Source organism: Dromiciops gliroides, chromosome 1, assembly GCF_019393635.1.
Source record: "Dromiciops gliroides isolate mDroGli1 chromosome 1, mDroGli1.pri, whole genome shotgun sequence".
NCBI lineage: Eukaryota > Metazoa > Chordata > Mammalia > Microbiotheria > Microbiotheriidae > Dromiciops > Dromiciops gliroides.
This window is the reverse complement of record NC_057861.1, coordinates 675476138-675493321: the sequence shown is the minus strand read 5'-3', so window position 1 is coordinate 675493321 and position 17184 is coordinate 675476138. Positions and strand designations below refer to the sequence as shown.

Genomic DNA, 17184 nt, shown 5'->3' with positions numbered 1-17184 from the left:
CCTCTGGTCACCCCCAGCCCCTGTAGTGGCATCTAACCTGATACTCCCTGAAAAAGTGGTCCGGGGACCATAGCCTTGTTTTGCATGGAACCCTTGGGCGGAACTAGGAACAGTTGGATGGAAGGTGCCAGGGTGGAAGTCTCTACCAGGTATCTGGGAGAGCTTCCTACCAATCAGAGGGGTCTCCTAGTGGAATGGGCTGCTCTGGGTGGGGGCAGAGGGCTCCCCCTACTGGAGATCTGAAACGTTACAGATACGCCGTGGACATGACACCCTCCGAGATGCTGTGATGCTGTGATTGGGGAGGGGAATTCCTGTATCCCATTAGGGCCGAATGGCCAAACACCTGGATCCCTGGGGGGCATGGGCACGAGTTAAGGAGACATGGGGGAAAAGATCATCCCGGATTAACTACACCCTCAGTAGGGGTTCGTCCTAGATGGGCAAAGGGTTCTAGGGGAGTTTCTGGTACATAGCAGTCTTAATAAATGCTTGCTTGGTCAATCAATTGAATGATCGAGCTAGGAGGAATCCACCTAGACTGATGCTTCTGCCTAGCAGTTGGCACAGGGCAGCTTCGGTACCACTTGTAGACTGGGCATGACATGGGGTCTGGGGGGGAGTGGGAGGTGAGGGTGACCAGGAGAGAGTGAGGTCCCGCCAAGAAAGGCCCGGCAGGCAGTTGGGGAGGGCACCCGGAGCTGGGCTGTACTGGCAGCAAGAACAATGGGCCCTCTGTGCACCAGTAGCTGGGCTCTGGGAAATTGTCCCTGGGCTGGCAGGAGCTTGGGTTGGCAGCTTGGTTGGGCCTAGCCTCCAGCCCCATCCCCCTCTCTGGGCTCCTCTGCTCCCTCTGTGAAGGGGGTGTCTCTATCTTGGGTGGCGGGGAGGGTGCAGAGAGCTTGGATGTCTGGTTCCTTTCCTGATCTCATGGGGGATGAATGAGTCTCAAGTAGGGGGCTCAGGGGTCCCCAGGGGTCCTGGTCAAATCTCAGTTTTGAGAAGGTTTGTTCCTTGGTCCTGGAGGTCACCACCCCTCCCGTTTCCTACTGCACCCCCTCCATCTCCCCATCAATTTTCTTACTTAGTAGCTGTGTGACTTTGAGCAAATCACTTAAGCTCTCTGGGCCTCAGTTTCCCTATCTGCCAAATGAGGACACTGGACTTGGTGATATCTAAGACCATTCCATCTATAAGTCCTATCATCCTAATATTTTCCTATTCTCTCTGAGAGACTAAGAAGAGGGACACATTTGTCCTCATCTTACCCTGCCAACTGCAATGAGACACCTCTACCCACCTTGGCTAGGGCCCGGGTGTTGAAGGCTGTGTCTCCTCCTTATTCTACTCTAGGGACCCCCAAGCAGAAGCCCTGAGAGTCTCTCTCCCAGATCCCCACAGTCCCTGTTTCCTTACTAACATGCTTTCCTCTCCCAAGGGTCCCAGGGGGCAATATGCCCATCTTCCCTGACCATTAGTGCCAGCCTTTGCCTGACAGCCTGGAACAGGGGAAGGACAGCTGCCTTCCCTTGGCCCCCATTGCCCGGACAACTCTCTGTACCTCTTCCATTGCCAGCCTGGGGCCCCTCAGGGGGCTCCACCCAGACCATGCCCAGAAGGTGCCTGGGCAAAATGCCCACCCCTCCTCACTGCTCCAGGCAATGTCAAGCCAGGAGAGCTGCTATAGCAGGACATCCTGGACTGGCTCAGCCCCTAGAGGAAGGGAGCCCTGTCCAAAGGCGAGGCTGGGGCCATGGGCTGTCACCCAGGGGGCAGGCAGTGCCAGGTACCGTGGGCTCTGCCAATGTCCCCAGACTAGGATGCAGGCTTGATGGCCCTCTGAGCTTCCCTTGGCACCAGAAGGAGAGGACCCTAGATTCTAGCCCCCTGCTGAACACTCCCATTGCCTCTCTGAGAATCTCCAAGAGCCTTAACACTCTTGAATATCAGCATTCTAGAACACATGGGCCCTAGCCCCAAGTCAAAAATAATAATAGCTTCCACTTTTAAACTGCTCTAAGATTTATAACACACCTTCTTGCTACAGATGGGGAAACTGAGGCCCAGAGAGGTCAAAGTCATTTGTTCAAAGTCACACACCTTATACATTTCAGAGCTGATATTTGGGAACCAAGTCTCCTCAATTCTAAGTCCATGTTGCTCACTGCTTCGAAGGGCAGGCAACATGGTGGAGGGGAAAGAGCAAGACTTGGGTTCGGCCTGTGCTGAGCCTCCAACAACAGGTAGGTCCCATCTCCCTTCCCTTGGGGTCTGTTCTCTCTCTCTCCCTGTCCAGCCTCCTGGGGTAGTGGAGCAGCAGTAGCTGCAAAGCTCCCTCCCTCTCTTCTGTCACCCCTTCTGGACCACAGGGTAGTGAGGCCACCCCTGCCTCTCTCACTTCCTGGACTCCCTCCCAGGACTCAGATCCAGGGCAGTCTTATTTGTAGCTACCATTGATTCTGTGGTAGAAGGCTTAGCTCAGAAGCTGATAGGGGTTCTGGGGGCCCCAGAACCTTGGAGGGACACATCTTCCAGCAGGAAAGTGAAGAGGAGAACCCCTTTTTGGGGTTCCTCAGGACCCTTCCAAATCTGACCATGAATCCACCTCCTTCCCAAGAAGTCCTTCTTAAAATAAACCTGCTTGGCTTTATCTCCCAACACTTATCAACTCAGACCTTTGTTGGTTCTGGATTTATTTGAATTCCTTTATAAATTGCTATCTAACGGTTCTCAGAATCACCTGCTAGGTGAGTCTGGTCAGATCAGGCCCCTCCCCAAACCAGCCTCAGGAGGGCAGGAGGCTTTATTCACCCTCAGGCTAGAGGCCTGAGGAAAGAGCTGTTCCTTCCTCCCCCAACTGCCACCCCCAGACTGGGGGCCTAGCAGAGGGCAGGAGCTATGCCTCCTCCTCAGATCAGTGACTCCCTGAGGGCAGGACTGTCTCCCCTTAGAAGTGAGGGCTCTTAAAAGGCAGGAGCCACATCTCACCTTCAAACTCCCCCTCTTCCTGTCTTCTGCACTCAGTTCATCCCAAGCCAGGATAGCATGGAATTCTTGAAGAGTTCCCTTGACTTGGCGTTCCCTGGGTTTCAGAGAGAGAGGAATCCAGGCCCCACCAGGGCTCCTGAGCCCTCGGCCCCCCAAGCCTGGGCAGGCTGGGACAGGTCCCCAGGCAGTGCTGATCTGGACTCCAAACAAAGCTGCCACTTCCCTGCCCTAATACCTAGTCTTAGCACATTCACTGTGGGCTCCTGACTGTGTTGTGGGGTCAGCGGGTCACTGGCTCCAGAGAGGCTGTAGCCCACAGAAGCAGGGAGAATCCTTGAGCACCACTCCCCCAAACTCACATTCCCTGCCTAAGGTATCCCAGGGCTGGAAACTGTGGCTCTAGCCTACCATTCCAAGTCCAAGACCCCCACTAACTCACTTCCATCAAACCCCATATAAGCCCCCACCATTACCCTTGACTTTCAGCTTCCCCTTCCAATTCTGGTACTTTCTCTCTGTCCCTATCTGTGTCTATCTCTGTCTCTCTGTCTCTGTCTGTCTCTGTTTCTCTCTCTGTCCCTGTCTGTGTCTATCTCTGTCTGTCTGTCTCTGTCTGTCTCTGTCTGTCTCTGTTTCTCTCTCTGTCCCTGTCTGTCTCTGTCTCTGTTTCTCTCTCTGTCCCTGTCTGTGTCTATCTCTGTCTGTCTCTGTTTCTCTCTCTGTCCCTGTCTGTGTCTATCTCTGTCTCTCTGTCTCTGTCTCTCTCCGTCTCTCTCTGTCTCTGTTTCTCTTTGTGTCTCTCCCTCTCAGCCCACTGGGTCCAGGCACATCCCCTTATGAAAACCAGAAGGCCTGCCACCCTTCACACACTTGACAAACCACCCTATAGCTAGTTCTGCCCAACCTTCCAAGAAGTCTACACTCAAGCATCGTCCTGGGTTTTGTGTCTGAAGATCTAGGTTCAAATGCTGCTTCTGTGCGCTACTTTAGACAGGCCTCCCTTTACCCATCCACAAAAGGCAGCAGGGCTGAAAAAATGTCTCTTCTCCACTCTAAATGCTGTGAGTTTATGATCTCCAAGCATAACTTGTCTTCCTCTAGTCATCCCTGCTCCCAAGTCCAGGTCAATTCTTCTCTTCATTACTGAAGGAGAAACAAACTCTCTCCCCCTACCCCTGTAGTTCTTTCATTCTCTATTAAGAGTCATATTAGCAGGGATTTGGATTAGATTCAAAGAAAAGGTTGTCATGTGTCCACAGGGCAGGGGAAGGATTCTCTTCTTCCTCCTTCTCTGGCCATAACTTACATGGACTCTTGTCTGAAGGCAGCCAGAGTATAAACGATCAAGTGAACTCCCACCTTTCCCGAAGGGCCTTTGACAAACTGCATGATGTTCCAGGATTATCGATTTAAAGCCGTAAGGGATCTTTGAGGCCATGTAGCCCAACCACACCTTGTTTCACAGATGAGGAAATAGAGTCTAGAGAAATCAGGTGACTTTCCTAACATCACAGCTAACATCAGGATTTGAATCCAGGTCTTTCTGCCAACACCATGGACCACTACCTCAGGCTGCCTCAAACTACCACGTAAATCAAAGATTATGCAGGGACCAAAAAGTAGATTGGTTCCGGCCGGGAGGGAGTGGGCGTGGGGGGCAGGGGAGGCAGAGCTCAGGAGAAGGGGCCATCCAAGAGTTACAGAATTGGACAGCTGGTCCATAGTGGCAGCAGCTGTCTGGTCCAACCCACATCGGCATCAGGAGGGAGCTCAAAACGATGTTCTAAATCTGGGGTTCTTCTCCCCTTTTTTTTTTGTATCTTGGACTTCTTGGGTGGACTGGGGAAGCCTATGGGCCCCTTCTCAGGAGAATGTTTTTTCGATGCATAAAATAAAATAAGTTGTTTTTTTACAAAGGAAACCAATTCTATTGAAATTCAGCTGTCAAAATATTTTTAAAGACAAGTTCACAGACCCCAGGTTAAGAACCCCTGTTCTAGAGGGGCTGGAGGGATGTTTAGCTTGGAAGAAAAGAAGACTTGAGAGATGGGGGAGGGGACCTGAATTCTGTCTTCAGGTATTTGAAGGGTTGGCATGAGGATGGTCGATGAGACCGTTCTGTTTGGTCCCAGAGGGCAGAACCAGTGGCAAGGGGGCAGGGGAGGAGAAGGAGAGAGAGGTACAGAAAGGAAGATTTCAGCTCAATATTGGGGGAAAAGCTCCAAGTAAAGAGAAAGCTATCCAGAAGGGATGCCCCAGGAAGTGTTGTTGTTTAGTCGTTTCAGTCATGTCCGATGTTTCATGACCCCATTTGGGGGTTTTCTGGCAGAGACACTGGAGTGGTTTGCCATCTCCTTCTCCAGCTCATTTTACAGATGAAGAAACTGAAGCAAACAGTTTAAGTGACTTGCCCAGGGTGACGCAGCTAGTAGGTGTCTGAGGCCACATTCGAACTCTTGGAGATGAGTCTTCCTGACTCCAGGCTCTATCTGGGAAATAGGGAACTCTCTTTCTAAGTCAAAGCTGAATGACTACTTCCTTGCCTGGGACTAGTGCTCTTGCTTAGGCAAGGTTGGACTGGATGTCCTCTGAGAGCCCTCCCAGTGTGGTACAGGGGAAAGAGCAACGGCTCTGAAGTCCGAGAACCGGGTTCAAATCTTACCTCTGCTACTTACTACCTGTGGCACCTTGGGTATATCACTTAATCTCTCTAAGTTCAGTTTCCCCTTGTAAAATAAGGGTTTTAGACTAGATAACTTCTGAGGTTCCTTCCAACTCTTTTGATCAAAGCAACTTGCTTGTTAACTTTAATAAACGTCAGTTTCAATAACTCTAAAATGGGGATAATATGGCTATCAGAGATCTAGAATGGAAGTGACTTCAGAGGGCAGCTAGTTCACTTTACAGATGAAGAAACTGAGGGCATGGCTAACGGCATACAGAAAATCAATAAGGGCAGGATTTGAACCCAGGTCCTTGGACTCCAGAGTTAGTGCTTTTCACATGGGGTCATTGTTAGGAAAATGCTTTGAAAAAGGAAAAATGCAAAAGAAATATGAGCTTTTGTTATTGGGAAGGGAGCTGGATTAGATGTCCTCAGAGGCCCCTTCCTGTCCTACAATTCTATGAATCAAGTCGGTGAGCATGCCCTATTGGAAAATATTAGCAATGGAACATGGTGGATGGGAAAGTCAATGGGCAGGGGAAATGGAAGCAACCCACTCACATACATACACACACTACACACCCCTGTTTGCTTTCCCAAGGGAAGAGATAAAGTCAGGAGCAAACAGGCAGGATGACAGACAGGGGAAGGGGCAGAGAGGGAGAGGGAGAGGGAGAGAGGGAGAGGGGGAGAGGGAGAGAGAGAGAGAGAGAGAGAGAGAGAGAGAGAGAGAGAGAGAGAGAGAGAGAGAGAGAGAGGAATATCAAGGACAGGGAGGGTGGGGAGGACCCCAGGCTGGAGGGCTATAGTAAAACAGGTAGTGAAAGAGAGGGGAAAAACCACCAGGGGAAAAACAGACCCTCATGAACAGTCCCTTCCTTCACCCACTTCACCTCCTCCCTTCTGCCAGCTTGCCTGCGTGGGAGCAGGTGTGAATGCGTCAGACCCACCTCAGAAGGGATGGGGGATGGAGGGGGGTGGGCTGGGGAGGGCACGGATTAGCTAATTAAAGATTGCTAAGCACACTGAAAATCCTTGCACCCAAGCTCGGTTGCATCATCCAGGGTGGGCGGGGCTGTGGGGCTCCAGCAGCCACACAGGGCAGTGAGTGTTCTGGGTCCGCATACCTTGGTGTTTGGTTTTGTGTGTCTATCTCTGTGTGCTGCTGTGTCTCCAGGGCATCCCCTGGAGGGGATAGATCCATTGGCATGGCTGAAAGCCCAGACAGAGAACACAGAGGTGCAGCCCTCAGCAAGTGAGCGAGCAAGTGAGCCCCAACCTTCTCTGAGCCCCAGGACCCTCCCCTGGTGATTGGTCCCATCAGGAAAGGGCCAGCAGTGAGAGCTGAGCCCGCAGGGCCTTCTCTGCAGTTCTGAACCCGATGTCTTTGAACTCGTTTTTTTTTTTTTAATTCTATAAAAATATTTCAGAAGAATTGGTTTCCTTTGAAATCATATGTATTTTATTTCATGCATTCAAAAATTATTCTGAATCGGGGTCCACAGGTTTCACTAAACTCCCAAAGGAGCGGCTGACCCCCAGAAAGGGTAAGAACCCCATTCGAGAGAGACCTAGATCCATCCTGGTAATACCTGCCACCTCCTTCCCAGACTAACCTTGGGCAAGTCACTTAACCCTCATTGCCCCAACCGAAAAAAAAAAAAAAGATAGCTAATGGAGTCAGGGGTCAGTTCATTGACCAGCCCTTACCATCCCAAAGTCCTTGGGTAGTGGTGGTTAAGATCAGTCTGTTGCCATAATTAGGCCTCAGTCTAGGGCCAAGATCAATGGATAATATAGCAAGGATCCCTGAAAGGGGTAGAAAATTGGAGTAGGTGACATGTGAAGTGCTTTCTAGCTCTGAGACTCTACAATTCAGTCTTCTCTCCCCCTCTTGCCCAGGAACGTTGCCTCAAAGACGCCAGGCTCATTTCCTGCCCCTATCTCCTTTAATTGGGATATCTCTCCCTACCACCCATCTCCCTTTCATTTCTCTGTCCATTCAAATCTCATCCATTTCTCAAGGCCTAGTGCAAAGCCAGTCTCATGGATGGAGTTTCTCCTGACTTCTAAGTGCTCTTATTCCTGTCTTCAGGAGCTCCCCCCCACAGCAAGGACATATAGCATTTTAACTGGAATGGATCTTAGAGATAGTCTTGTCTGAAACCATCACCAGCATTTATGAAGCACCTACTGTGCGTCAGGCATCTGATAAAAGGTGATCAACTGGAGAAGGAAATGTCAAACCACTGTGGTATCTTTGCCAAGGAAAACCCATGGACAGTATACAAATGCTAAAAGATACGACACTGGAAGATGTCAGTGATGTCCTCAGGTCACAAGGACCTGGCACTCCATGGTCCAAGAGGTCACAGATAGTCAAACACACAACCACCACAACGTGCCAGGCATTGTGCTAAACATTGGGGATACAAAGAAAGGCAAAAAGCAAACAGTTCCTGCCCTCAAATAGTTCACAGTCTAATCAGGAAATCAAATCACAGAGAAGGAGAAGGGACATTCCAAAGTCACACAGATGTGGATGAAAGGCAGAGTCAGGATCTAAATCAGGCCCATTGTCTCCAAATCGCAGCCATCCCAAAACCTGGTGGAAGCGCAAGCTGGTCCCTGAGCTGTCTGCCCCACTTAGAAGAAATACACTAGGTTTACCATCAGCTACAATGACATTTGACCTTTTCCCTTTAAAAAAAAAAAACAACACAAAAAACTTTAACCCCTGGAAGGGTGTGTGTAGGGGAAATAGATGACTAGTTTATTGACAGACCAACTGACAATTTGAAAGGGATGATAATATATTCATACTAGTAGACTTCCTCAAAGTCAGCCACTAGTCATTTATTAAGTGCCAACTCTCTGGGCAGGTGAAATATATTGAAGGTGCCTTAGGGTCTTTTCTTTTTGAGATCTGTGATGTACACACACACACACACACACACACACACACACACACACACACACACACACACACAGAGCCATCCATACAAATGTGCCCAAAGACTACCTTCTATAAACTTCCACTGACTCATAGCAGCCCATGCAGGGGGCCAGGAAGAAACCAGCCTAGGTCATTCCTAGATAAATCCACAAGGCACAGTTGTCATGGGAACAGGAGGAGACCCAGAGGCAGGAGGTGAGAGGTGGGAAGAGGTGCCTGCTCCTAGGTCCCTCCAGTATCCTGCCCCACCCTCTCTTCTCCACACCCTGGAGACCTGGTCTCTCTCCCAAACTCTGCTCTTTGGAGTGAGAAGACCTAGGTTCTCGCTCTTGCCCTAATTCTTGCTAGTTTTGTGACCCTGAGAATACCACATCACCCCTTCAAGCCCGTTTCCTTATTTATTTGTTGTTATTGGTCAGTCGTGTCTGACTCCTGACCCTAATTTGGGAGTTTCTTGGCAAAGATACTGGAGCGGTTGGCCATTTCCTTCTCCAGCTGATTTTACAGATGAAGAAACTGAGGCAAACGGGGTTCAGTGACTTGCCTAGAGTCACACAGCTATTAAGTGGCTGAGGCTAGATTTGAACTCAGGAAGACTCATCTTCCTGACTCCTGGCCCAGCAGTCTATCCACTGCAATCCCTACCTGCCCTTCCTCTTCTATAAAATGGGCATAATAACACCGGCAATTGGCTGCCTCATCCTCATAGGGTCGTTGTGAGGAAGGCGCTTGCAAACCTTTGCATGCTGTTTAATAATGTGAGATGTAGTTGTTAGGGCAATAACACAAATAAATCCCCAACTATCAATGACAACAACACACATGCCTCAGTTTCCTCATGTGGACAATAAAGTAACGGGACTGGATAGCCTGCAAGGTCCTTTCCAGCCCCTCACTCCTGCCCACTCCTGTTCTCTGACCCTGTGATGATCATTATCACAGAGCACTGGAGAAGTATGAAAAAGTGTGGCTTACTTTTGGCCAGAGGATCCAGGAAGGTATCATTTGAATTGGGTCTTATGGGACAGGTAGGAATTTGAGGGAAGAAAATAGAGAACAAAGACCCCAGAAGTTTTCGAGAAGAAGACACGTTTAAGAGGATCATGGGTCCAGAAGGGACTTTAGAAGTTATGGTGTCCCATCTCCTCATTTTGCAGATGAAGAACCTGAGGCAGGATCATCGACAGCAAACATTCCTTGCACACCTACTCTGTGTAGAGCCACGTGGAAGGGGATCTAGAGAGCTCTTAATACTAGGCCATTCGTGCTAAGAGCCCTGGGAGGGGGCAGCTAGGTGGCGCAGTGGATAGAGCACTGGCCCTGGAGTCAGGAGTACCTGAGTTCAAATCTGGCCTCAGACACTTAACACTTACTAGCTGTGTGACCCTAGGCAAGTCACTTAACCCCAATTGCCTCACTAAAAAAAAAAAAAAAACTAAAAAAAAAAAAAAAAAGAGAGAGAGAGAGCCCTGGGAGGGGCAGAGTCAGTTTGGTGATAGAACAGAGTGGGAACAACTCCTGGGGAGTGGGGTTGATAGGGTTATGGCTTTTAGTCTAAGCCCCTCACTTTACAAATAAGGAAATAGATCCACATCGGGGAAGTGACTTATCCAGTGTCACACATGTAGTTATATGTATATGGTAAGATTTGAACTCAGGTCCTCCAACTCCAAACCCAACTTTCTTTCCACTCTACTATGCTAGTTGTTGGGGAAGGCTTCCTGTAGGAGGTAGGTTTTGAGTAATACCTTGGAGGGGATCAGCCTGACTGAAGCAGAGGATTGGATGTTGGAGAAGCTGGTTGGGACTAGCTCTCTGAATGCCTTCAATTCCAGGATGAGAAGCTTGGGCTTGATCTGGTGGGTAGTAGGGAGTTATTGAAGCTTCTTGAGCATAGGGTGACATGATCACAGCACTACCTCCCCCCCCCCACCCTGCCACCAGGCCTATCTCTGCTCTGAGCATCTGGGTCATGAGCATTAGCAACACTGGAACCTGGAACCTGGAGAGGCAATGAGGTGGCCCAAGCTTAGGGACCTGGCCTTTAGGTGCCTGGGTTTTCAGTCTGAACCACAAAATTAATCCTCCCCCTTGCAGTCCAGGCTGGTGCCTTGGTCACTATGGGGGGAGGGGGAGAAGTGCTCAAGTTCTTTCCCTATGGGGTGGTAGAAAGAACATGAGATTTGGAGCCATTAGAATCTGGAGCTGGCTTGAATCCCAGTTCCACCACTTGCTAGCGGTGTGACCCTGGGTGAGCCCCTTCCCCCAGCTGGGCCTCAATTACCTCATCTATAAAAGGAGGGGATTAGAGGAGATGATCTCAAAGGTCTCTTCCACTCTAAATCCTTTGATCTTGCCCGAGAACACAGCTAGGTGAGGGGGTGGCCCCTGGGTTCCTGGGGGCTCTAATCTCCTCCTCTCTCTGCTTTGAGGATAAGCTCTCCTGATCTCCTGATGCCTCTCCCTCCCTGGGCAGATGTTCTCCCTTAAATCTACTCAGGACTGGGGGGAACTAGGAGGTTTGCAGGCAACTTTGATTGGAAAACTGCAGCTGTCCCCCAGCAGGGCCTGGTCCCAGAGGTAGACCAGAAAGCCCTTCCTCTCCTCTCCCTGGTAACCACAGTTCAGAGGCAAAGTGGTTCAGAAGATGACCCCCACCCCCCAGTCCCCTTCCCAGGAGGCGGAGAACCCTGGCTTCTGGTCTGGGCTCTCTCACAGCCTCCCTGTGGGCCCTCTGAGCCTCCCACGTAACCAGGGGAAGGTAATCCCTGCCCTGCTTTCCAGGCTGTGCTGAGGATCAAGTGGGATAATGAATGGGATGGCCCTTTAGAAAACGGTTAGTTGCTATACAGATGGGAAGCGATGGACTAAAATATCTCCCTTCACAAAAGCCCGGATCTCACAGATCTGGCTGGGGAAATAGTTCTAGACCCAAGAGGAACCTTCAGGAGACTTGGATGAGGGGATTCAAATGTCCAAACTCACAGCCCAGCCAAGGCCTCCCCCTCAGAAATAAAAGAATCTGAACTCGCAGCATGGGATCCAGAGAACCCCCACAGGGACAGGGGAAGTTATTTTGCCTGGACCTCATGGGGAAATGAGGTATCACATGCCTGCAGCTCCCCCCTCCCCACTTCTGAAGGGAGGGGATGCCTGGCTAGGGACCCAGGCGCCCAGACCTCGGGAGAGCCCAGTTCTCAGGCAATCGCCCCCTTGACCCTGGGATCCCCCGGAGGTGGGCCAAATATTTGGACAGCCGGACGCCTGGCGGAGAAGAAAGCCAGCGTTTGGGCTAGGGGTGCCCCGGAGGGTTTGTCCCCTTCATAGACCCAGATGGGGCGGGGAACAAAGGCAGGAGGTCAAGGGGGCCTGTGAGGGAAGGGGGCAGACCTCGGGATGGGGGGGGTAGAGGGAGGCCTTCCAGGATGACAGTGAGCCAGAGAGTGAACGAGTGAGTCAGGCTCACAGAGGAAAAAACAAACAGCAGCCACTGGCTAGACCCACACAGGTTCCTCTTAGAGGCTAAGCCCTATTCCCACCACCCAACATTAATTAACCACCTAATTACAGCCCGGCCTAGGATGGGCTCCAAGACGCAGCCTGGCCACAGGGGAAACGGCAACCAGGAGTGGAGTCAGAAGCTCATAGGATCATAGATTTAGGCTGGAAAGGTCACCCCGTTCAACCCCCTCATTTTCTAAATGAAGACCAGGGTTGGAACCCCAGCTCTGCTACTTCCTGGTGACGTGACCTTGACCTTGGAGAAGTGGCTTAGTCTCTCTGGGCATCAGTCCCCCTTGTCCAGGAAATGAAGGGGCAGACCGAGCTGACCTCTCGGGCTTCTTCCGGTTCTAGATCCAATGAACACAGCTCCCATGCGGGTCCTAGCCCCGCCTTGCTGGCCCTTAGTTTCCCGACCTTAAATATGGGGATAATAACCCCCTGTTCTGCCTGCTATAACAAATGAGTCATGCTGTCCGGATTAGGGGGAGGGGGCTTGATAGAGATTGTCATCACCCTAACATCTGATGTTAATACGCAAACAGCGGGACAGAAACCTGAAGCCAGCATTCGCAGGGGATTCCTGGGGCTTTGGGGGAGCCAGGCTGGAGAGAAAACAGAGCTGCTCCTGGTTCTTACCTGAGCTAGTGCTGACAGCTGGATGACCATTTGTCAAGGATGCTCTGGAGGGAATTCCTCCTAGAGAATGGTTGTACTAGTTAATGCCAAAGATGCCTACCAGCTTCTGGGTGTTTGAGTTCCTTAGCCCTAGCCTCTTGCCTCCTATCCCATCACCCAAAACTTAGAATGTCAGAGGCAGACAAGACCAGAGGATGTCAGCGCTGGGAGGACATTAAGGGACCCTAGAATCCAATCCTTTTATTTTAGATATAGGGGAACCAAAGCCCAGAGAGGGAAGAGACTTGCTCAAGGTCATACAGTGAGTCAGCAGCTAAGCCAAGATGAAAACCTAATCTTCTGCCTTCTCCCAGGCTTGGGTGGGTTTCCTCTGTTCAGCCTTACAGACTCTGTGGTCTGGCTTTCAAAGCCTCTCCCATGCAGGGTACCTGTGGCCCCATCTCAACCCCTTCATTTCTCTTTCCTCCCAAATACAGGTTCCAGATCCCAATAAGGCAGACCTACTGCCCAGCCTCACTCAGATGGGCCATTCCCCTTTAGAGTGGCTCTCCTCCTCCTGCTTTTTCAAATATCAGGGAGTGACTGATTACCTACACTAAGACACAGGAAAATGAATCTATGTATACGCAGAGCCTACAATAGCCAGCCCCCCAGCTTTTTCTCCCAACACAAAGAGCGGGGCAGTAGTTCAAGACTGAGAAGCAATCTGGTATATTAGAGAAAAATAGATCTACAGCTGGAAGGGGACTCTTATTATACAGTTTGGGAAACTGAGGCACTACAACTACTAAGAAGTAGATTCAGGATTTGAACCCACATCTCCATGGTATGGAGAAGCAGTGTTGTTCAATGGGGAAAGCCCTAGATTTGGCAGGGAAAGTCCTGGCTCTACCAAGGACACTATGTGACCCTAAGCAACTGGGCCTCAGTTTCCTCATCTGTAAAATGAGGAGATTGAACTAGATGACCTGGAAGGTGCTTCCCCCTCCAGATCTATGATCCTCTGACATCAGGCCCAATGCCACTCCTACCTCAGCGAGCTCCCCTTTAGGGACCAACCATTGAGGTGGGCTCCTGTCCCCTCTGCTTGGCCTCCTTTCCTCCTCTACCCTGGATGCTCCTCTCCCCTACCCCCCCCAAAAGTGTGTATCTTTCAAAATAGCTGAAAAGCCTTGAGCTCCCCAAATGATTCACACCTGCTGACACTGACGTAATTTCCAGTTTTATCCCAGCTTCCCTAAGGTTGTCACCTCTGCCTTCTGTCTCCTGTGTTTTTCCTCACCTCCCACTGTCCCTGACCTGGATTCATGGTATGGAATCTGGGAGATTCTGCTCAGCCTTCATCCCCTTCATCAAAAGTCACTCCTCTAGGAAGCTTTTCCCTGCTGTTTCACCCCTCCCCCAAGCCCAGCTCACCTTCATACTGACTCCTCTCTCTTCCTGAGCTAAAACAGCAGAATACATTTTCTCTATATCAGACACAGTTTGGTCTTTTTCCTCACCATTCACTATGTGCGGCTGACCTCCTTAGCTAAATGAAGGGCCTAGTCCTGTCTCCTCTTTCTCCCCAAGCCTGGGAACTCCCTGAGACCTGGACCTGAGTGGGGGGGCCTCTGTTTTTCCCACATTTGCCCAGAGAAGGCCTGGATCTACTTCTCCTCTGTTTCCCCTGCTTCTTAGGCAAATACAGGTCTGAGCAAATGCAAGAGGGATGGAGGGCCCCCAGGACCAATGATTAATTTATCTTATCAAATTCAAGGAACATTTACTAAGTATCTGCTATATGCAAAGCATTGATTTTCTTAACTCAGTCTTCAGAGCTATTCCCAGCCTAACTGAATGTAAGAAAGCAACGAGGACCTCTGGAGAGAGAGAATAAAAGTGTGCATGGTAATTCCAGAGCTGGGAGGCACCGATGATTCATTCACTAAACAGTTATTAGCTACCTACCGTATACAGAATACTATCCTGGCTAGTAGAGATAGAATATTTGGATAAGACTCATTATTGATGAATTTCACAATGTAGCAAGGAAATAAGATGTCACCAAAACATATACATGCACCATCACATACTAAGTACATTAGAGAACTAAAAACCAAAGTGTGAAGTTGTAAAGTTTGGGGGTCAGGGGGGACTCAAGGGAGACTTTCTGCATGGAGGCTGAAGCACAGATACCTGGGTGTTCAGCTCGATTAGGCTGGCTGTATTAGACTCTCAGGGCAGCCCCCTCTTCTAGTGCCTGAAACAGGGCTGGGAGTTCTTAAGGGAGAGAGCCAAGTGATAGATCTTTGGGGCAAACCCAGGGCTTGGCTTCTGAATGCTTGGGTCCTGCAGACCCCAGAGTAGATTCCTGCAGCGTTTGGGAGGTTTGGGGAAGCTGACCGGGAGTTGGCTCTAGGAAAAATGCTGAAGTCTTTTCCTAGGCCCAGAACCTGGAGGGTGATATTGGGATCTCAAGGGCCTGGGGTGGGGGGTCAGTGTGCAGAAATATTTCTCACAGAAGCAGATCTGCACCTTTAGGACCAAAGAAGGCCAAGCTAGTTTGGGGGACACTTGACTCCTGCCCACCTTGGATTCCATTTCAACCTTCACTTAAAAAACAACAACAAACCTCACGCCTCCCCCTCCCCCCCAACCCCAAATCTGCTCCCTGGCTTATGCTCTTTAGGCACGCCCCCTTTCCTTAATGGGAGCCTCCTTCCCTGGTCCCAGAGCTAGGGTCAGGCCAAGAGCTGGTGGGGTAGAGGGGTAAGAGGGCATGATTCAGAGGAGGTCCTGCACCCCTGGACCCCAGGTGTAAACAAACGCACGCACTACTCTCGACCAATACAAGGGGAGGTGGGTCGGCCTCATGCAAATCTCTCGCCCCGCCCACAGAACCCCTCCCCCACATGTGCCCGGACGGTCAGTTACATTGATAAAGTGGGAGACTTGGCGTTTGAGGAATGCGCGCTGCGCGCATGCAGGACCGCGTGCGCGCAGTGCCCAGGCCACTAGACCCTCTGCAAATAGCCTAGCGTGAAGCACACCGTGTGCCCAAAAAGCCCCGGGGGTCAGACGCTGTATAAATATATCCCTCCGCTTCTCGCCTTCACCGGTTGGGCAGGCAGGCCTCTGGGCGCAGGCCCCAGCCCGATGGAGCACCCCCAAAACCCGGCTCCTGGCCAATCCTGTCGGGCAGTCGCTCCTTCTTTCCTGCCCAGGCGTGGGGACGCGTCTCCCCGCACGTCCGGCTAGAGCCCCCTAGACAACGCGCTGTTGTCTGGTCAGGGGGGTGTGCTCATACAGACGCTGAAACACACCGCACACACTCACAGACTTGTTCGGAACCTGCACACACTCCTACAAAGACACACACACACACACACACACACACACACACACACAGAGGCACACGGACGCACAGCCACACGTTCATCCACACAGGCACACGCACTCAGACACGCGGGGACACAGACACACTCCCACAGACGCAGATTCCCACACTGCTGCCTCCAGTCGTGTCCGGCCCCTTTCTATCCTGTGCATTTCTCCAGAGCCGCCAGAGCTCCCGGAGCTCCTGGAGGGGGTCGGGACTGTCTCGGAGGCTGGGGAGGAGGAGCCGGCGCCGGCCCTCCTTGAGTCCCCAGGGACTGGGAGTGAGGGAGACGAGGGCACATTGAAAGTTGAAGGAATGGAACTAAGGAATGGGGGGGGGGGGCGAGAAGCCAGCCCTACTCCCCTATGCCTGCCACCTCCCACCCCCACCCCAGGATCTCCAGACTTGGCCTGATTCTCCCCCGAAGCTTCTCCAAGTGCCCACCCCCCATCTGGAAGTCACTGTGCTTGGGTGGGAAGGGGGCAGAAGGGAATGGAGTGGGGCGTCCCTGCTCTGTACCTGCGGCTCCCGAGATCACACGGGCCGGACAGGCGAACAGCTATAAGCTGCTGGGGACCAGAGGCTCCGGGGTTCGTTCCGGGGTCTGCTCGGCGATCTGGCGCTGCCCGCTCTGATCCCAGACTACACAGTGCTGTCAGGCAGCTGGGATGAAGGGCGGCCGGCCCCGCCCCCGGCCCCGCCTGTCTCCGCCCCAGGGGGTGGGCCCAACGAGGGGGCCAGGGTCCAGAGCGGGAGGTGCAGGGGCCCGAACTGGGCAATGGAGAAAGCGAGAGGCCCTTGTTAACTTGCTGGAACAGGAGCTGTCCCGAACAACAGAGGCCTCCCCAGAAAGAACTCACAGCCTGATGTGACAGGGCCAGGGAGAGACATGACCCAGAATACCAAGGGATCTTCTAGCACTGCCTTACCTAGGGAGAATTAGGAGCCCCTGGAAGGAGCCTTGGGAGACATGGGTTACAGTCCTGCTTCAGCCTAACTCAAAGTGTGACCTTGGGAGACCATTTGTCCCTCTGTGAGACTCAATTTCCAACTCTGTAAAAAAGAAAAGAAAAG

General features: G+C 51.4%; 1 protein-coding gene across 1 annotated transcript in view; it reads right to left on the bottom strand.

Moving 5' to 3' along the window:
• Positions 1-16768, bottom strand: part of SLC38A3 (solute carrier family 38 member 3) — a 31774-nt gene extending 15006 nt beyond the window's left edge. Inside the window, exon 1 of the mRNA XM_043982030.1 lies at positions 16630-16768. The gene's annotated coding sequence lies outside the window, so the exon portion shown is untranslated. The remainder of the gene's footprint in view (positions 1-16629) is intronic.
• Between the last annotated feature and the right edge of the window lie 416 nt (positions 16769-17184).